Source organism: Panthera leo, chromosome D2 (genome assembly GCF_018350215.1).
Source record: "Panthera leo isolate Ple1 chromosome D2, P.leo_Ple1_pat1.1, whole genome shotgun sequence".
Classification (NCBI taxonomy): Eukaryota; Metazoa; Chordata; class Mammalia; order Carnivora; family Felidae; genus Panthera; species Panthera leo.
The window spans coordinates 19,197,376-19,215,896 of NC_056689.1; the positions used below are offsets into that span (position 1 = coordinate 19,197,376).

General features: G+C 73.4%; 13 non-coding genes and 2 pseudogenes across 13 annotated transcripts; 11 read left to right on the forward strand and 4 right to left on the reverse strand.

The window, feature by feature from the left end:
* The first annotated feature begins 87 nt into the window (after positions 1–87).
* On the forward strand, positions 88–206 carry LOC122202872. The gene has a single exon (XR_006194928.1). It is a non-coding gene; the product is annotated as a 5S ribosomal RNA (ribosomal RNA).
* Positions 207–1,335: 1,129 nt separating this feature from the next.
* LOC122202885 lies at positions 1,336–1,454 on the forward strand. The gene has a single exon (XR_006194939.1). It is a non-coding gene; the product is annotated as a 5S ribosomal RNA (ribosomal RNA).
* A 1,129-nt stretch (positions 1,455–2,583) lies between these two features.
* On the forward strand, positions 2,584–2,702 carry LOC122202897. Its single transcript, XR_006194951.1, has one exon. It is a non-coding gene; the product is annotated as a 5S ribosomal RNA (ribosomal RNA).
* Positions 2,703–3,831: 1,129 nt separating this feature from the next.
* Positions 3,832–3,950, forward strand: LOC122202909. Its single transcript, XR_006194960.1, has one exon. It is a non-coding gene; the product is annotated as a 5S ribosomal RNA (ribosomal RNA).
* A 1,134-nt stretch (positions 3,951–5,084) lies between these two features.
* Positions 5,085–5,203, forward strand: LOC122202917. Its single transcript, XR_006194967.1, has one exon. It is a non-coding gene; the product is annotated as a 5S ribosomal RNA (ribosomal RNA).
* Positions 5,204–6,332: 1,129 nt separating this feature from the next.
* Positions 6,333–6,451, forward strand: LOC122202918. Its single transcript, XR_006194968.1, has one exon. It is a non-coding gene; the product is annotated as a 5S ribosomal RNA (ribosomal RNA).
* A 1,131-nt stretch (positions 6,452–7,582) lies between these two features.
* LOC122202919 lies at positions 7,583–7,701 on the forward strand. The gene has a single exon (XR_006194969.1). It is a non-coding gene; the product is annotated as a 5S ribosomal RNA (ribosomal RNA).
* Positions 7,702–8,834: 1,133 nt separating this feature from the next.
* Positions 8,835–8,953, forward strand: LOC122202920. The gene has a single exon (XR_006194971.1). It is a non-coding gene; the product is annotated as a 5S ribosomal RNA (ribosomal RNA).
* A 1,133-nt stretch (positions 8,954–10,086) lies between these two features.
* LOC122202922 lies at positions 10,087–10,205 on the forward strand. Its single transcript, XR_006194973.1, has one exon. It is a non-coding gene; the product is annotated as a 5S ribosomal RNA (ribosomal RNA).
* A 1,129-nt stretch (positions 10,206–11,334) lies between these two features.
* LOC122202923 lies at positions 11,335–11,453 on the forward strand. Its single transcript, XR_006194974.1, has one exon. It is a non-coding gene; the product is annotated as a 5S ribosomal RNA (ribosomal RNA).
* Positions 11,454–12,587: 1,134 nt separating this feature from the next.
* On the forward strand, positions 12,588–12,706 carry LOC122202924. Its single transcript, XR_006194975.1, has one exon. It is a non-coding gene; the product is annotated as a 5S ribosomal RNA (ribosomal RNA).
* A 1,879-nt stretch (positions 12,707–14,585) lies between these two features.
* Positions 14,586–14,704, reverse strand: LOC122202929 (annotated as a pseudogene).
* Positions 14,705–15,830: 1,126 nt separating this feature from the next.
* Positions 15,831–15,949, reverse strand: LOC122202927. The gene has a single exon (XR_006194977.1). It is a non-coding gene; the product is annotated as a 5S ribosomal RNA (ribosomal RNA).
* Positions 15,950–17,038: 1,089 nt separating this feature from the next.
* Positions 17,039–17,157, reverse strand: LOC122202928. The gene has a single exon (XR_006194978.1). It is a non-coding gene; the product is annotated as a 5S ribosomal RNA (ribosomal RNA).
* A 1,083-nt stretch (positions 17,158–18,240) lies between these two features.
* LOC122202930 lies at positions 18,241–18,359 on the reverse strand (annotated as a pseudogene).
* Between the last annotated feature and the right edge of the window lie 162 nt (positions 18,360–18,521).

Below are 18,521 nucleotides of genomic sequence, written 5' to 3' on the forward strand. Positions count from 1 at the left end.
CAGGTGCGTGCACGGGTGAAGCGCGGCACCCGCTGGGCCTGGGACGCGTGGAGCAGGCTCTTGAGGCGCCCAGCGGCAGCCGCCGGCGTCTACGGCCATACCACCCTGAACGCGCCCGATCTCGTCTGATCTCGGAAGCTAAGCAGGGTCGGGCCTGGTTAGTACTTGGATGGGAGACCGCCTGGGAATACCGGGTGCTGTAGGCTTTTTTGCTTTTGGCCTTTGGCCTTTGGCCTCCTTGACCTCTCCTTTGGCGCCCGCCGCCCCTCCCCCCTCCCTCCCTGGGTCCCCCTGTCCCCAGGGAGCGCGGCTGCTGGGGCCAAACACAGCCCAGCCACTGATCCCTCCGCCCCTCCCGGGCCACCAAAGCGGCCTGGCCTGGCCCGGCCCCTCCCCGCCCGGCCCCGCCCCCCGAGCCCGCACACCCCACGGCACTTCACGAGGGGCACGCTCCCCGCTCCCCGCACCCGGCCACATCCCACCGCACCGGCTGGAAGCCACGCCCCGGCTTTGCACCTTTCCTGACACACCACCCACACCGGCACCCGCACGGAGGGGGGGGGGTGCAGGGGGGGGGTGGGGGCGTGCGGTGAGGGCGGGACCCGGGCCTGGCGCCTGGGGACTGGAGGGTGGGGGCTGGGTGGGTGGATACCAGAACCCAGGAGCGGGCGGGCGGGTGGGGCAGCGAGACCCCACACTCCAACTCCGCCACACGCCTGGGCTCCCTGGGTCCTGGACCTCTCCCCTCCCTCGAGCCCTCATCCCCGGGCAGGGCCCAGGCAATTCGCGAGGCCCAGCTAGGGCAGCGGGCTCGGGCTGGTGATGTTCACTGGGGGCGCTGGGGCCTCCGCGGTGGGTTTGCATCAGGTGGGGCAGACGGGACGGGAAGGCCGGGTGGCTGGCTGCGCTCGCCCTGGGGCTGGGGAGGAGGCGCGGACACCCCGGCGGGGCGGGCCCCGGAAGGCACGGCCGGCCGGATGCCCCACGCTCGCTTCCACCCTCTTGCCAGTGAGTAGCCCGACCTAGTGCGGTGAGGTGCGGTGCGGTGCCGTGCCGGATGGAAGCGGAGGCGGGCGTGGGGCCAAGCCGGGAGCGGCCTGCAAGAGTCCCGGGATCGGAGAACGCCGGGGCTTGCGCCACAGCGCCTTGCCAGGGTCGTCTTGCGCGGCCTCCGCCACCCGCCCGGGGCCCGCGGCGGAGGGCGGCGGCAGGCAGGCAGGCAGGCAGGCAGGCAGGCAGACAGGCAGACAGGTGCGTGCACGGGTGAAGCGCGGCACCCGCTGGGCCTGGGACGCGTGGAGCAGGCTCTTGAGGCGCCCAGCGGCAGCCGCCGGCGTCTACGGCCATACCACCCTGAACGCGCCCGATCTCGTCTGATCTCGGAAGCTAAGCAGGGTCGGGCCTGGTTAGTACTTGGATGGGAGACCGCCTGGGAATACCGGGTGCTGTAGGCTTTTTTGCTTTTGGCCTTTGGCCTTTGGCCTCCTTGACCTCTCCTTTGGCGCCCGCCGCCCCTCCCCCCTCCCTCCCTGGGTCCCCCTGTCCCCAGGGAGCGCGGCTGCTGGGGCCAAACACAGCCCAGCCACTGATCCCTCCGCCCCTCCCGGGCCACCAAAGCGGCCTGGCCTGGCCCGGCCCCTCCCCGCCCGGCCCCGCCCCCCGAGCCCGCACACCCCACGGCACTTCACGAGGGGCACGCTCCCCGCTCCCCGCACCCGGCCACATCCCACCGCACCGGCTGGAAGCCACGCCCCGGCTTTGCACCTTTCCTGACACACCACCCACACCGGCACCCGCACGGAGGGGGGGGGGTGCAGGGGGGGGGTGGGGGCGTGCGGTGAGGGCGGGACCCGGGCCTGGCGCCTGGGGACTGGAGGGTGGGGGCTGGGTGGGTGGATACCAGAACCCAGGAGCGGGCGGGCGGGTGGGGCAGCGAGACCCCACACTCCAACTCCGCCACACGCCTGGGCTCCCTGGGTCCTGGACCTCTCCCCTCCCTCGAGCCCTCATCCCCGGGCAGGGCCCAGGCAATTCGCGAGGCCCAGCTAGGGCAGCGGGCTCGGGCTGGTGATGTTCACTGGGGGCGCTGGGGCCTCCGCGGTGGGTTTGCATCAGGTGGGGCAGACGGGACGGGAAGGCCGGGTGGCTGGCTGCGCTCGCCCTGGGGCTGGGGAGGAGGCGCGGACACCCCGGCGGGGCGGGCCCCGGAAGGCACGGCCGGCCGGATGCCCCACGCTCGCTTCCACCCTCTTGCCAGTGAGTAGCCCGACCTAGTGCGGTGAGGTGCGGTGCGGTGCCGTGCCGGATGGAAGCGGAGGCGGGCGTGGGGCCAAGCCGGGAGCGGCCTGCAAGAGTCCCGGGATCGGAGAACGCCGGGGCTTGCGCCACAGCGCCTTGCCAGGGTCGTCTTGCGCGGCCTCCGCCACCCGCCCGGGGCCCGCGGCGGAGGGCGGCGGCAGGCAGGCAGGCAGGCAGGCAGGCAGGCAGACAGGCAGACAGGTGCGTGCACGGGTGAAGCGCGGCACCCGCTGGGCCTGGGACGCGTGGAGCAGGCTCTTGAGGCGCCCAGCGGCAGCCGCCGGCGTCTACGGCCATACCACCCTGAACGCGCCCGATCTCGTCTGATCTCGGAAGCTAAGCAGGGTCGGGCCTGGTTAGTACTTGGATGGGAGACCGCCTGGGAATACCGGGTGCTGTAGGCTTTTTTGCTTTTGGCCTTTGGCCTTTGGCCTCCTTGACCTCTCCTTTGGCGCCCGCCGCCCCTCCCCCCTCCCTCCCTGGGTCCCCCTGTCCCCAGGGAGCGCGGCTGCTGGGGCCAAACACAGCCCAGCCACTGATCCCTCCGCCCCTCCCGGGCCACCAAAGCGGCCTGGCCTGGCCCGGCCCCTCCCCGCCCGGCCCCGCCCCCCGAGCCCGCACACCCCACGGCACTTCACGAGGGGCACGCTCCCCGCTCCCCGCACCCGGCCACATCCCACCGCACCGGCTGGAAGCCACGCCCCGGCTTTGCACCTTTCCTGACACACCACCCACACCGGCACCCGCACGGAGGGGGGGGGGTGCAGGGGGGGGGTGGGGGCGTGCGGTGAGGGCGGGACCCGGGCCTGGCGCCTGGGGACTGGAGGGTGGGGGCTGGGTGGGTGGATACCAGAACCCAGGAGCGGGCGGGCGGGTGGGGCAGCGAGACCCCACACTCCAACTCCGCCACACGCCTGGGCTCCCTGGGTCCTGGACCTCTCCCCTCCCTCGAGCCCTCATCCCCGGGCAGGGCCCAGGCAATTCGCGAGGCCCAGCTAGGGCAGCGGGCTCGGGCTGGTGATGTTCACTGGGGGCGCTGGGGCCTCCGCGGTGGGTTTGCATCAGGTGGGGCAGACGGGACGGGAAGGCCGGGTGGCTGGCTGCGCTCGCCCTGGGGCTGGGGAGGAGGCGCGGACACCCCGGCGGGGCGGGCCCCGGAAGGCACGGCCGGCCGGATGCCCCACGCTCGCTTCCACCCTCTTGCCAGTGAGTAGCCCGACCTAGTGCGGTGAGGTGCGGTGCGGTGCCGTGCCGGATGGAAGCGGAGGCGGGCGTGGGGCCAAGCCGGGAGCGGCCTGCAAGAGTCCCGGGATCGGAGAACGCCGGGGCTTGCGCCACAGCGCCTTGCCAGGGTCGTCTTGCGCGGCCTCCGCCACCCGCCCGGGGCCCGCGGCGGAGGGCGGCGGCAGGCAGGCAGGCAGGCAGGCAGGCAGGCAGACAGGCAGACAGGTGCGTGCACGGGTGAAGCGCGGCACCCGCTGGGCCTGGGACGCGTGGAGCAGGCTCTTGAGGCGCCCAGCGGCAGCCGCCGGCGTCTACGGCCATACCACCCTGAACGCGCCCGATCTCGTCTGATCTCGGAAGCTAAGCAGGGTCGGGCCTGGTTAGTACTTGGATGGGAGACCGCCTGGGAATACCGGGTGCTGTAGGCTTTTTTGCTTTTGGCCTTTGGCCTTTGGCCTCCTTGACCTCTCCTTTGGCGCCCGCCGCCCCTCCCCCCTCCCTCCCTGGGTCCCCCTGTCCCCAGGGAGCGCGGCTGCTGGGGCCAAACACAGCCCAGCCACTGATCCCTCCGCCCCTCCCGGGCCACCAAAGCGGCCTGGCCTGGCCCGGCCCCTCCCCGCCCGGCCCCGCCCCCCGAGCCCGCACACCCCACGGCACTTCACGAGGGGCACGCTCCCCGCTCCCCGCACCCGGCCACATCCCACCGCACCGGCTGGAAGCCACGCCCCGGCTTTGCACCTTTCCTGACACACCACCCACACCGGCACCCGCACGGAGGGGGGGGGGTGCAGGGGGGGGGTGGGGGCGTGCGGTGAGGGCGGGACCCGGGCCTGGCGCCTGGGGACTGGAGGGTGGGGGCTGGGTGGGTGGATACCAGAACCCAGGAGCGGGCGGGCGGGTGGGGCAGCGAGACCCCACACTCCAACTCCGCCACACGCCTGGGCTCCCTGGGTCCTGGACCTCTCCCCTCCCTCGAGCCCTCATCCCCGGGCAGGGCCCAGGCAATTCGCGAGGCCCAGCTAGGGCAGCGGGCTCGGGCTGGTGATGTTCACTGGGGGCGCTGGGGCCTCCGCGGTGGGTTTGCATCAGGTGGGGCAGACGGGACGGGAAGGCCGGGTGGCTGGCTGCGCTCGCCCTGGGGCTGGGGAGGAGGCGCGGACACCCCGGCGGGGCGGGCCCCGGAAGGCACGGCCGGCCGGATGCCCCACGCTCGCTTCCACCCTCTTGCCAGTGAGTAGCCCGACCTAGTGCGGTGAGGTGCGGTGCGGTGCGGTGCCGTGCCGGATGGAAGCGGAGGCGGGCGTGGGGCCAAGCCGGGAGCGGCCTGCAAGAGTCCCGGGATCGGAGAACGCCGGGGCTTGCGCCACAGCGCCTTGCCAGGGTCGTCTTGCGCGGCCTCCGCCACCCGCCCGGGGCCCGCGGCGGAGGGCGGCGGCAGGCAGGCAGGCAGGCAGGCAGGCAGGCAGACAGGCAGACAGGTGCGTGCACGGGTGAAGCGCGGCACCCGCTGGGCCTGGGACGCGTGGAGCAGGCTCTTGAGGCGCCCAGCGGCAGCCGCCGGCGTCTACGGCCATACCACCCTGAACGCGCCCGATCTCGTCTGATCTCGGAAGCTAAGCAGGGTCGGGCCTGGTTAGTACTTGGATGGGAGACCGCCTGGGAATACCGGGTGCTGTAGGCTTTTTTGCTTTTGGCCTTTGGCCTTTGGCCTCCTTGACCTCTCCTTTGGCGCCCGCCGCCCCTCCCCCCTCCCTCCCTGGGTCCCCCTGTCCCCAGGGAGCGCGGCTGCTGGGGCCAAACACAGCCCAGCCACTGATCCCTCCGCCCCTCCCGGGCCACCAAAGCGGCCTGGCCTGGCCCGGCCCCTCCCCGCCCGGCCCCGCCCCCCGAGCCCGCACACCCCACGGCACTTCACGAGGGGCACGCTCCCCGCTCCCCGCACCCGGCCACATCCCACCGCACCGGCTGGAAGCCACGCCCCGGCTTTGCACCTTTCCTGACACACCACCCACACCGGCACCCGCACGGAGGGGGGGGGGTGCAGGGGGGGGGTGGGGGCGTGCGGTGAGGGCGGGACCCGGGCCTGGCGCCTGGGGACTGGAGGGTGGGGGCTGGGTGGGTGGATACCAGAACCCAGGAGCGGGCGGGCGGGTGGGGCAGCGAGACCCCACACTCCAACTCCGCCACACGCCTGGGCTCCCTGGGTCCTGGACCTCTCCCCTCCCTCGAGCCCTCATCCCCGGGCAGGGCCCAGGCAATTCGCGAGGCCCAGCTAGGGCAGCGGGCTCGGGCTGGTGATGTTCACTGGGGGCGCTGGGGCCTCCGCGGTGGGTTTGCATCAGGTGGGGCAGACGGGACGGGAAGGCCGGGTGGCTGGCTGCGCTCGCCCTGGGGCTGGGGAGGAGGCGCGGACACCCCGGCGGGGCGGGCCCCGGAAGGCACGGCCGGCCGGATGCCCCACGCTCGCTTCCACCCTCTTGCCAGTGAGTAGCCCGACCTAGTGCGGTGAGGTGCGGTGCGGTGCCGTGCCGGATGGAAGCGGAGGCGGGCGTGGGGCCAAGCCGGGAGCGGCCTGCAAGAGTCCCGGGATCGGAGAACGCCGGGGCTTGCGCCACAGCGCCTTGCCAGGGTCGTCTTGCGCGGCCTCCGCCACCCGCCCGGGGCCCGCGGCGGAGGGCGGCGGCAGGCAGGCAGGCAGGCAGGCAGGCAGGCAGACAGGCAGACAGGTGCGTGCACGGGTGAAGCGCGGCACCCGCTGGGCCTGGGACGCGTGGAGCAGGCTCTTGAGGCGCCCAGCGGCAGCCGCCGGCGTCTACGGCCATACCACCCTGAACGCGCCCGATCTCGTCTGATCTCGGAAGCTAAGCAGGGTCGGGCCTGGTTAGTACTTGGATGGGAGACCGCCTGGGAATACCGGGTGCTGTAGGCTTTTTTGCTTTTGGCCTTTGGCCTTTGGCCTCCTTGACCTCTCCTTTGGCGCCCGCCGCCCCTCCCCCCTCCCTCCCTGGGTCCCCCTGTCCCCAGGGAGCGCGGCTGCTGGGGCCAAACACAGCCCAGCCACTGATCCCTCCGCCCCTCCCGGGCCACCAAAGCGGCCTGGCCTGGCCCGGCCCCTCCCCGCCCGGCCCCGCCCCCCGAGCCCGCACACCCCACGGCACTTCACGAGGGGCACGCTCCCCGCTCCCCGCACCCGGCCACATCCCACCGCACCGGCTGGAAGCCACGCCCCGGCTTTGCACCTTTCCTGACACACCACCCACACCGGCACCCGCACGGAGGGGGGGGGGTGCAGGGGGGGGGTGGGGGCGTGCGGTGAGGGCGGGACCCGGGCCTGGCGCCTGGGGACTGGAGGGTGGGGGCTGGGTGGGTGGATACCAGAACCCAGGAGCGGGCGGGCGGGTGGGGCAGCGAGACCCCACACTCCAACTCCGCCACACGCCTGGGCTCCCTGGGTCCTGGACCTCTCCCCTCCCTCGAGCCCTCATCCCCGGGCAGGGCCCAGGCAATTCGCGAGGCCCAGCTAGGGCAGCGGGCTCGGGCTGGTGATGTTCACTGGGGGCGCTGGGGCCTCCGCGGTGGGTTTGCATCAGGTGGGGCAGACGGGACGGGAAGGCCGGGTGGCTGGCTGCGCTCGCCCTGGGGCTGGGGAGGAGGCGCGGACACCCCGGCGGGGCGGGCCCCGGAAGGCACGGCCGGCCGGATGCCCCACGCTCGCTTCCACCCTCTTGCCAGTGAGTAGCCCGACCTAGTGCGGTGAGGTGCGGTGCGGTGCCGTGCCGGATGGAAGCGGAGGCGGGCGTGGGGCCAAGCCGGGAGCGGCCTGCAAGAGTCCCGGGATCGGAGAACGCCGGGGCTTGCGCCACAGCGCCTTGCCAGGGTCGTCTTGCGCGGCCTCCGCCACCCGCCCGGGGCCCGCGGCGGAGGGCGGCGGCAGGCAGGCAGGCAGGCAGGCAGGCAGAGGCAGACAGGCAGACAGGTGCGTGCACGGGTGAAGCGCGGCACCCGCTGGGCCTGGGACGCGTGGAGCAGGCTCTTGAGGCGCCCAGCGGCAGCCGCCGGCGTCTACGGCCATACCACCCTGAACGCGCCCGATCTCGTCTGATCTCGGAAGCTAAGCAGGGTCGGGCCTGGTTAGTACTTGGATGGGAGACCGCCTGGGAATACCGGGTGCTGTAGGCTTTTTTGCTTTTGGCCTTTGGCCTTTGGCCTCCTTGACCTCTCCTTTGGCGCCCGCCGCCCCTCCCCCCTCCCTCCCTGGGTCCCCCTGTCCCCAGGGAGCGCGGCTGCTGGGGCCAAACACAGCCCAGCCACTGATCCCTCCGCCCCTCCCGGGCCACCAAAGCGGCCTGGCCTGGCCCGGCCCCTCCCCGCCCGGCCCCGCCCCCCGAGCCCGCACACCCCACGGCACTTCACGAGGGGCACGCTCCCCGCTCCCCGCACCCGGCCACATCCCACCGCACCGGCTGGAAGCCACGCCCCGGCTTTGCACCTTTCCTGACACACCACCCACACCGGCACCCGCACGGAGGGGGGGGGGTGCAGGGGGGGGGTGGGGGCGTGCGGTGAGGGCGGGACCCGGGCCTGGCGCCTGGGGACTGGAGGGTGGGGGCTGGGTGGGTGGATACCAGAACCCAGGAGCGGGCGGGCGGGTGGGGCAGCGAGACCCCACACTCCAACTCCGCCACACGCCTGGGCTCCCTGGGTCCTGGACCTCTCCCCTCCCTCGAGCCCTCATCCCCGGGCAGGGCCCAGGCAATTCGCGAGGCCCAGCTAGGGCAGCGGGCTCGGGCTGGTGATGTTCACTGGGGGCGCTGGGGCCTCCGCGGTGGGTTTGCATCAGGTGGGGCAGACGGGACGGGAAGGCCGGGTGGCTGGCTGCGCTCGCCCTGGGGCTGGGGAGGAGGCGCGGACACCCCGGCGGGGCGGGCCCCGGAAGGCACGGCCGGCCGGATGCCCCACGCTCGCTTCCACCCTCTTGCCAGTGAGTAGCCCGACCTAGTGCGGTGAGGTGCGGTGCGGTGCCGTGCCGGATGGAAGCGGAGGCGGGCGTGGGGCCAAGCCGGGAGCGGCCTGCAAGAGTCCCGGGATCGGAGAACGCCGGGGCTTGCGCCACAGCGCCTTGCCAGGGTCGTCTTGCGCGGCCTCCGCCACCCGCCCGGGGCCCGCGGCGGAGGGCGGCGGCAGGCAGGCAGGCAGGCAGGCAGGCAGGCAGGCAGACAGGCAGACAGGTGCGTGCACGGGTGAAGCGCGGCACCCGCTGGGCCTGGGACGCGTGGAGCAGGCTCTTGAGGCGCCCAGCGGCAGCCGCCGGCGTCTACGGCCATACCACCCTGAACGCGCCCGATCTCGTCTGATCTCGGAAGCTAAGCAGGGTCGGGCCTGGTTAGTACTTGGATGGGAGACCGCCTGGGAATACCGGGTGCTGTAGGCTTTTTTGCTTTTGGCCTTTGGCCTTTGGCCTCCTTGACCTCTCCTTTGGCGCCCGCCGCCCCTCCCCCCTCCCTCCCTGGGTCCCCCTGTCCCCAGGGAGCGCGGCTGCTGGGGCCAAACACAGCCCAGCCACTGATCCCTCCGCCCCTCCCGGGCCACCAAAGCGGCCTGGCCTGGCCCGGCCCCTCCCCGCCCGGCCCCGCCCCCCGAGCCCGCACACCCCACGGCACTTCACGAGGGGCACGCTCCCCGCTCCCCGCACCCGGCCACATCCCACCGCACCGGCTGGAAGCCACGCCCCGGCTTTGCACCTTTCCTGACACACCACCCACACCGGCACCCGCACGGAGGGGGGGGGGTGCAGGGGGGGGGTGGGGGCGTGCGGTGAGGGCGGGACCCGGGCCTGGCGCCTGGGGACTGGAGGGTGGGGGCTGGGTGGGTGGATACCAGAACCCAGGAGCGGGCGGGCGGGTGGGGCAGCGAGACCCCACACTCCAACTCCGCCACACGCCTGGGCTCCCTGGGTCCTGGACCTCTCCCCTCCCTCGAGCCCTCATCCCCGGGCAGGGCCCAGGCAATTCGCGAGGCCCAGCTAGGGCAGCGGGCTCGGGCTGGTGATGTTCACTGGGGGCGCTGGGGCCTCCGCGGTGGGTTTGCATCAGGTGGGGCAGACGGGACGGGAAGGCCGGGTGGCTGGCTGCGCTCGCCCTGGGGCTGGGGAGGAGGCGCGGACACCCCGGCGGGGCGGGCCCCGGAAGGCACGGCCGGCCGGATGCCCCACGCTCGCTTCCACCCTCTTGCCAGTGAGTAGCCCGACCTAGTGCGGTGAGGTGCGGTGCGGTGCCGTGCCGGATGGAAGCGGAGGCGGGCGTGGGGCCAAGCCGGGAGCGGCCTGCAAGAGTCCCGGGATCGGAGAACGCCGGGGCTTGCGCCACAGCGCCTTGCCAGGGTCGTCTTGCGCGGCCTCCGCCACCCGCCCGGGGCCCGCGGCGGAGGGCGGCGGCAGGCAGGCAGGCAGGCAGGCAGGCAGGCAGGCAGACAGGCAGACAGGTGCGTGCACGGGTGAAGCGCGGCACCCGCTGGGCCTGGGACGCGTGGAGCAGGCTCTTGAGGCGCCCAGCGGCAGCCGCCGGCGTCTACGGCCATACCACCCTGAACGCGCCCGATCTCGTCTGATCTCGGAAGCTAAGCAGGGTCGGGCCTGGTTAGTACTTGGATGGGAGACCGCCTGGGAATACCGGGTGCTGTAGGCTTTTTTGCTTTTGGCCTTTGGCCTTTGGCCTCCTTGACCTCTCCTTTGGCGCCCGCCGCCCCTCCCCCCTCCCTCCCTGGGTCCCCCTGTCCCCAGGGAGCGCGGCTGCTGGGGCCAAACACAGCCCAGCCACTGATCCCTCCGCCCCTCCCGGGCCACCAAAGCGGCCTGGCCTGGCCCGGCCCCTCCCCGCCCGGCCCCGCCCCCCGAGCCCGCACACCCCACGGCACTTCACGAGGGGCACGCTCCCCGCTCCCCGCACCCGGCCACATCCCACCGCACCGGCTGGAAGCCACGCCCCGGCTTTGCACCTTTCCTGACACACCACCCACACCGGCACCCGCACGGAGGGGGGGGGGTGCAGGGGGGGGGTGGGGGCGTGCGGTGAGGGCGGGACCCGGGCCTGGCGCCTGGGGACTGGAGGGTGGGGGCTGGGTGGGTGGATACCAGAACCCAGGAGCGGGCGGGCGGGTGGGGCAGCGAGACCCCACACTCCAACTCCGCCACACGCCTGGGCTCCCTGGGTCCTGGACCTCTCCCCTCCCTCGAGCCCTCATCCCCGGGCAGGGCCCAGGCAATTCGCGAGGCCCAGCTAGGGCAGCGGGCTCGGGCTGGTGATGTTCACTGGGGGCGCTGGGGCCTCCGCGGTGGGTTTGCATCAGGTGGGGCAGACGGGACGGGAAGGCCGGGTGGCTGGCTGCGCTCGCCCTGGGGCTGGGGAGGAGGCGCGGACACCCCGGCGGGGCGGGCCCCGGAAGGCACGGCCGGCCGGATGCCCCACGCTCGCTTCCACCCTCTTGCCAGTGAGTAGCCCGACCTAGTGCGGTGAGGTGCGGTGCGGTGCCGTGCCGGATGGAAGCGGAGGCGGGCGTGGGGCCAAGCCGGGAGCGGCCTGCAAGAGTCCCGGGATCGGAGAACGCCGGGGCTTGCGCCACAGCGCCTTGCCAGGGTCGTCTTGCGCGGCCTCCGCCACCCGCCCGGGGCCCGCGGCGGAGGGCGGCGGCAGGCAGGCAGGCAGGCAGGCAGGCAGGCAGACAGGCAGACAGGTGCGTGCACGGGTGAAGCGCGGCACCCGCTGGGCCTGGGACGCGTGGAGCAGGCTCTTGAGGCGCCCAGCGGCAGCCGCCGGCGTCTACGGCCATACCACCCTGAACGCGCCCGATCTCGTCTGATCTCGGAAGCTAAGCAGGGTCGGGCCTGGTTAGTACTTGGATGGGAGACCGCCTGGGAATACCGGGTGCTGTAGGCTTTTTTGCTTTTGGCCTTTGGCCTTTGGCCTCCTTGACCTCTCCTTTGGCGCCCGCCGCCCCTCCCCCCTCCCTCCCTGGGTCCCCCTGTCCCCAGGGAGCGCGGCTGCTGGGGCCAAACACAGCCCAGCCACTGATCCCTCCGCCCCTCCCGGGCCACCAAAGCGGCCTGGCCTGGCCCGGCCCCTCCCCGCCCGGCCCCGCCCCCCGAGCCCGCACACCCCACGGCACTTCACGAGGGGCACGCTCCCCGCTCCCCGCACCCGGCCACATCCCACCGCACCGGCTGGAAGCCACGCCCCGGCTTTGCACCTTTCCTGACACACCACCCACACCGGCACCCGCACGGAGGGGGGGGGGGTGCAGGGGGGGGGTGGGGGCGTGCGGTGAGGGCGGGACCCGGGCCTGGCGCCTGGGGACTGGAGGGTGGGGGCTGGGTGGGTGGATACCAGAACCCAGGAGCGGGCGGGCGGGTGGGGCAGCGAGACCCCACACTCCAACTCCGCCACACGCCTGGGCTCCCTGGGTCCTGGACCTCTCCCCTCCCTCGAGCCCTCATCCCCGGGCAGGGCCCAGGCAATTCGCGAGGCCCAGCTAGGGCAGCGGGCTCGGGCTGGTGATGTTCACTGGGGGCGCTGGGGCCTCCGCGGTGGGTTTGCATCAGGTGGGGCAGACGGGACGGGAAGGCCGGGTGGCTGGCTGCGCTCGCCCTGGGGCTGGGGAGGAGGCGCGGACACCCCGGCGGGGCGGGCCCCGGAAGGCACGGCCGGCCGGATGCCCCACGCTCGCTTCCACCCTCTTGCCAGTGAGTAGCCCGACCTAGTGCGGTGAGGTGCGGTGCGGTGCCGTGCCGGATGGAAGCGGAGGCGGGCGTGGGGCCAAGCCGGGAGCGGCCTGCAAGAGTCCCGGGATCGGAGAACGCCGGGGCTTGCGCCACAGCGCCTTGCCAGGGTCGTCTTGCGCGGCCTCCGCCACCCGCCCGGGGCCCGCGGCGGAGGGCGGCGGCAGGCAGGCAGGCAGGCAGGCAGGCAGGCAGGCAGACAGGCAGACAGGTGCGTGCACGGGTGAAGCGCGGCACCCGCTGGGCCTGGGACGCGTGGAGCAGGCTCTTGAGGCGCCCAGCGGCAGCCGCCGGCGTCTACGGCCATACCACCCTGAACGCGCCCGATCTCGTCTGATCTCGGAAGCTAAGCAGGGTCGGGCCTGGTTAGTACTTGGATGGGAGACCGCCTGGGAATACCGGGTGCTGTAGGCTTTTTTGCTTTTGGCCTTTGGCCTTTGGCCTCCTTGACCTCTCCTTTGGCGCCCGCCGCCCCTCCCCCCTCCCTCCCTGGGTCCCCCTGTCCCCAGGGAGCGCGGCTGCTGGGGCCAAACACAGCCCAGCCACTGATCCCTCCGCCCCTCCCGGGCCACCAAAGCGGCCTGGCCTGGCCCGGCCCCTCCCCGCCCGGCCCCGCCCCCCGAGCCCGCACACCCCACGGCACTTCACGAGGGGCACGCTCCCCGCTCCCCGCACCCGGCCACATCCCACCGCACCGGCTGGAAGCCACGCCCCGGCTTTGCACCTTTCCTGACACACCACCCACACCGGCACCCGCACGGAGGGGGGGGGGGTGCGGGGGGGGGGCGTGCGGTGAGGGCGAGGGCGGGACCGGGGCCTGGCGCCTGGGGACTGGAGGGTGGGGGCTGGGTGGGTGGATACCAGAACCCAGGAGCGGGCGGGCGGGTGGGGCAGCGAGACCCCACACTCCAACTCCGCCACACGCCTGGGCTCCCTGGGTCCTGGACCTCTCCCCTCCCTCGAGCCCTCATCCCCAGGCAGGGCCCAGGCAATTCCCGAGGCTCAGCTAGGGCAGCGGGCTCGGGCTGGTGATGTTCACTGGGGGCGCTGGGGCCTCCGCGGTGGGTTTGCATCAGGTGGGGCAGACGGGACGGGAAGGCCGGGTGGCTGGCTGCGCTCGCCCTGGGGCTGGGGAGGAGGCGCGGACACCCCGGCGGGGCGGGCCCCGGAAGGCACCGCCGCCCGGGTGCCGCTGGGCGCCTCAAGAGCCTACTCCACGCGTCCCTAGCCCAGCGGGTGCCTGCTTCACCCGTGCACGCACCTGTCTGTCTGCCTGCCTGCCTGCCTGCCTTTGCCCTCAGCCGCGGGCCCCGGGCGGGTGGCGCAGGTCGCGCAAGAGGGCCCTGGCAACGCGCTGTGGCGCAAGCCCCGGCGTTCTCCCATCCCGGGACTCTGGCAGGCTGCTCCCGACCTGGCCCCACGCCCGCCTCCGCTTCCATCCCGCAGAGTACCGCACGGCACCGCAGAGCACCGCACCGCACCGCACCACGTCGGGCTGCTCCCTGGCAAGAGGGTGGAAGCGAGGGTGGGGCATCCTGCCGGCCGGCCGTGCCTTTGGGGCCCGCCCCGCCGGGGTCTCAGCGCCTCCTCCCCAACCCCAGGGCGAGCGCATCCAGCCCCCTGGCCTTTCCCTGCCGTCTGCCCCACCTGGTGCCAAGCCACCCCGGGGGCCCCAGCGCCCCCAGAGAACATCACCAGCCCGAGCCCGCTGCCCTAGCTGGGCCTCGCGAATTGCCTGGGCCCTGCCCGGGGATGAGGGCTCGAGGGAGGGGAGAGGTCCAGGACCCAGGGAGCCCAGGCGTGTGGCGGAGTTGGAGTGTGGGGTCTCGCTGCCCCACCCGCCCGCCCGCTCCTGGGTTCTGGTATCCACCCACCCAGCCCCCACCCTCCAGTCCCCAGGCGCCAGGCCCCGGTCCCGCCCTCACCGCACGCCCCCCTCCCGCATCCCCCCACCCTCCGTTTGGGTGCCGGTGTGGGTGGTGTGTCAGGAAAGGTGCAAAGCTGGGGCGTGGCTTCCAGCCGGTGCAGTGGGATGTGGCCAGGTGCGGGGAGCGGGGAGCGTGCCCCTTGTGAAGTACCGTGGGGTGTGCGGGCTCGGGGGGCGGGGCGGGGCGTGGCCGGACCAGGCCAGGCCGCCTTGCTGTTGCGCCAGGGGCTGAGGGAGCAGTGGCTGGGGTGTGTTTGGCCCCAGGAGCCGCGCTCCCAGGGGAGAGAGGGACACAGGGAGGGAGGGGGGAGGGGAGAGAGCGGCGGCATGCGCCAAAGGAGCGGTCAAGGAGGCCAAAGGCAAAAAAGCCTACAGCACCCGATATTCCCAGGCGGAATCCCATCTAAGTACTAACCAGGCCCGGCCCTGCTTAGCTTCCGAGATCAGAGGAGATCGGGCGCTTTCGGGGTGGTATGGCCTTAGACGCCGGCGGCTGCCGCCGGACGCCTCAAGAGCCTGCTCCACGGGTCCCAAGCCCAGCGGGTGCCGCGCTTCACCCGTGCACTCAGATGCCTGCCTGCCGCCGCCCTCCGCCGCGGGCCCCGGGCGGGTGGCGGAGGCCGCGCAAGACGACCCTGGCAAGGCGCTGTGGCGCAAGCCCCGGCGTTCTCCCATCCCGGGACTCTTGCAGGCTGCTCCCGACCTGGCCCCACGCCCGCCTCCGCTTCCATCCCGCACAGTACCGCATGGCACCGCAGCGCACCGCACCGCACCGCACCTCGTAGGGCTGCTCCCTGGTAAGAGGGTGGAAGCGAGGGTGGGGCATCCGGCCGGCCTGCCGTGCCTTCCGGGTCCGCCCCGCAGTGGTCTCAGCGCCTCCTCCCCAGCCCCAGGGCGAGCGCATCCAGCCCCCTGGCCTTTCCCTGCCGTCTGCCCCACCTGGTGCCAAGCCACCCCGGGGGCCCCAGCGCCCCCAGAGAACATCACCAGCCCGAGCCCGCTGCCCTAGCTGCGCCTGGCGAAATGCCAGGGGCCCTGGAGATGAGGGCTCCAGGGAGGGGAGAGGTCCAGGACCCAGGGAGCCCAGGCGTGTGGTGGAGTCCGAGTCTGGGGTCTCGCTGCCCCGCCCGCCCGCTCCTGGGTTCTCCTATCCACCCACCCAGCCCCCACCCTCCAGATCCCAGGCGCCAGCCCCCGTTCCTGCCCTCACCGCACCCCCCGTCCCCCCTCCCCCCCCCCCCCCCCCCGCCCGCCGTGTGGATGCCGGGTGCCGGGTGCCGGTGTCGGTGGTGTGTCAGGAAAGGTGCAAAGCTGGGGCCTGGCTTCCAGCCGGTGCAGTGGGATCTGGCCGGGTGCGGGGAGCGGGGAGCGTGCCCCTTGTGAAGTGCCGTGGGGTGTGCGGGCTCGGGGGGCGGGGCGGGGCGGGGCGGGGCGGGTCCGGACCAGGCCAGGCCGCCTTGCTGTTTCGCCAGGGGCTGAAGGAGCAGTGGCTGGGGTGTGTTTGGCCCCAGGAGCCGCGCTCCCAGGGGAGAGAGGGACACAGGGAGGGAGGGGGGAGGGGGGAGCGGCGGCGCGCGCCAAAGGAGCGGTCATGGAGGCCAAAGGCAAAAAAGCCTACAGCACCCGATATTCCCAGGCGGTCTCCCATCCAAGTACTAACCAGGCCCGACCCTGCTTAGCTTCCGAGATCAGACGAGATCGGGCGCTTTCGGGGTGGTATGGCCTTAGACGCCGGCGGCTGCCGCCGGTCGCCTCAAGAGGCTGCTCCACGGGTCCCAAGCCCAGCGGGTGCCGCGCTTCACCCGTGCACGCAGCTGCCTGCCTGCCGCCGCCCTCCGCCGCGGGTCCCGGGCGGGTGGCGGAGGCCGCGCAAGAGGACCCTGGCAACGCGCTGTGGCGCAAGCCCCGGCGTTCTCCCATCCCGGGACTCTTGCAGGCTGCTCCAGGCCTGGCCCCACGCCCGCCTCCGTTTCTATCCCGCACAGTACCGCACCGCACCGCACCACGTCGGGCTGCTCCCTGGCAAGAGGGTGGAAGCGAGCGTGGGGCATCCGGCCGGCCGGCCGTGCCTTCCGGGCCCGCCCCGCCGGGGTCTCAGCGTCTCCTCCCCAGCCCCAGGGCGAGCGCAGCCAGCCACCCGGCCTTTCCCTGCCGTCTGCCCCACCTGGTGCCAAGCCACCTCGGGGGCCCCAGCGCCCCCAGAGAACATCACCAGCCCGAGCCCGCTGCCCTAGCTGCGCCTGGCGAAATGCCAGGGGCCCTGGGGATGAGGGCTCCAGGGAGGGGAGAGGTCCAGGACCCAGGGAGCCCAGGCGTGTGGTGGAGTCCGAGTCTGGGGTCTCGCTGCCCCGCCCGCCCGCTCCTGGGTTCTCCTATCCACCCACCCAGCCCCCACCCTCCAGTCCCCAGGCGCCAGCCCCCGTTTCTGCCCTCACCGCACCCCCCGTCCCCCCTCCCCCCCCGCCCTCCGTGCGGGTGCCGGGTGCCGGTGTGGGTGGTGTGTCAGGAAAGGTGCAAAGCTGGGGCGTGGCTTCCAGTCGGTGCAGTGGGATCTGGCCGGGTGCGGGGAGCGGGGAGCGTGCCCCTCGTGAAGTGCCGTGGGGTGTGCGGGCTCGGGGGGTGGGGCGGGGCGGGGCGGGGCGGGGCCGGACTAGGCCAAATCGCCTTGCTGTTGCGCCAGGGGCTGAGGGAGCAGTGGCTGGGGTGTGTTTGGCCCCAGGAGCCGCGCTCCCAGGGGAGAGAGGGACACAGGGAGGGAGGGGGGAGGGGGGAGCGGCGGCACGCGCCAAAGGAGCGGTCAAGGAGGCCAAAGGCAAAAAAGCCTACAGCACCCGATATTCCCAGGCGGTCTCCCATCCAAGTACTAACCAGGCCCGACCCTGCTTAGCTTCCGAGATCAGAGGAGATCGGGCGCGTTCGGGGTGCTATGGCCGTAGACGCCAGCGGCTGGCGCCGGGCGCCTCAGGAGCCTGCTCCACTAGTCCCAAGCCCAGCGGGTGCCGCGCTCCACCCGTGCACGGACCTGCCTGCCTGCCGCCGCCCTCCGCCGAGGTCCCGGGCGGGTGGCGCAGGCCGCACAAGAGGACCCTGGCAACGCGCTGTGGCGCAAGCCCAGGCGTTCTCCCATCCCGGGACTCTTGCAGGCTGATCCCGGCCTGGACCCACGCCCGCCTCCGCTTCCATCCCGCACAGTACCGCACGGCACCGCACCGCACCACGTCGGGCTGCTCCCTGGCAAGAGGGTGGAAGCGAGGGTGGGGCATCCGGCCGGCCGGCCGGCCGTGCCTTCCGGGCCCGCCTCACCGGGGTCTCAGCGCCTCCTCCCCAGCCCCAGGGCGAGCGCAGCCAGCCACCCGGCCTTTCCCTGCCGTCTGCCCCACCTGGTGCCAAGCCACCCCGGGGGCCCCAACGCCCCCAGAGAACATCACCAGCCCGAGTCCGCTGCCCTAGCTGCGCCTCGCGAAATGCCAGGGGCCCTGGGGATGAGGGCTCCAGGGAGGGGAGAGGTCCAGGACCCAGGGAGCCCAGGCGTGTGGCGGAGTCCGAGTCTGGGGTCTCGCTGCCCCGCCCGCCCGCTCCTGGGTTCTCCTATCCACCCACCCAGCCCCCACCCTCCAGATCCCAGGCGCCAGCCCCCGTTCCTGCCCTCACCGCACCCCCCGCCCTCCGTGCGGGTGCCGGGTGCCGGTGTGGGTGGTGTGTCAGGAAAGGTGCAAAGCTGGGGCGTGGCTTCCAGCCGGTGCAGTGGGATCTGGCCAGGTGCGGGGAGCGGGGAGCGTGCCCCTTGTGAAGTGCCGTGGGGTGTGCGGGCTCGGGGGGCGGGGCGGGGTGGGGCGGGGCCGGACCAGGCCAGGCCGCCTTGCTGTTGCGCGAGGGGCTGACGGAGCAGTGGCTGGGGTGTTTTTGGCCCCAGGAGCCGCGCTCCCAGGGGAGAGAGGGACACAGGGAGGGAGGGGGGGAGGGGGGAGGGGCGGCGCGCGCCAAAGGAGAGGTCAAGGAGGCCAAAGGCCAAAAGCAAAAAAGCCTACAGCACCCGGTATTCCCAGGCGGTCTCACATACAAGTACTAACCAGGCCCGGCCCTGCTTAGCTTCCGAGATCAGGGGAGATCGGGCGCGTTCGGGGTGGTATGGCCGTAGACGCCGGCGGCTGCCGCTGGGGGCCTCAAGAGCCTGCTCCACGCGTCCCAACCCGGCGGGTGCCGCGCTTCACCCATGCACGCACCTGCCTGCCCTTCTGCCTGCCTGCATGCCTGCCTGTCTGCCTGACTGCCACCGCCCTCCGCCGCGGGCCCCGGGCAGGT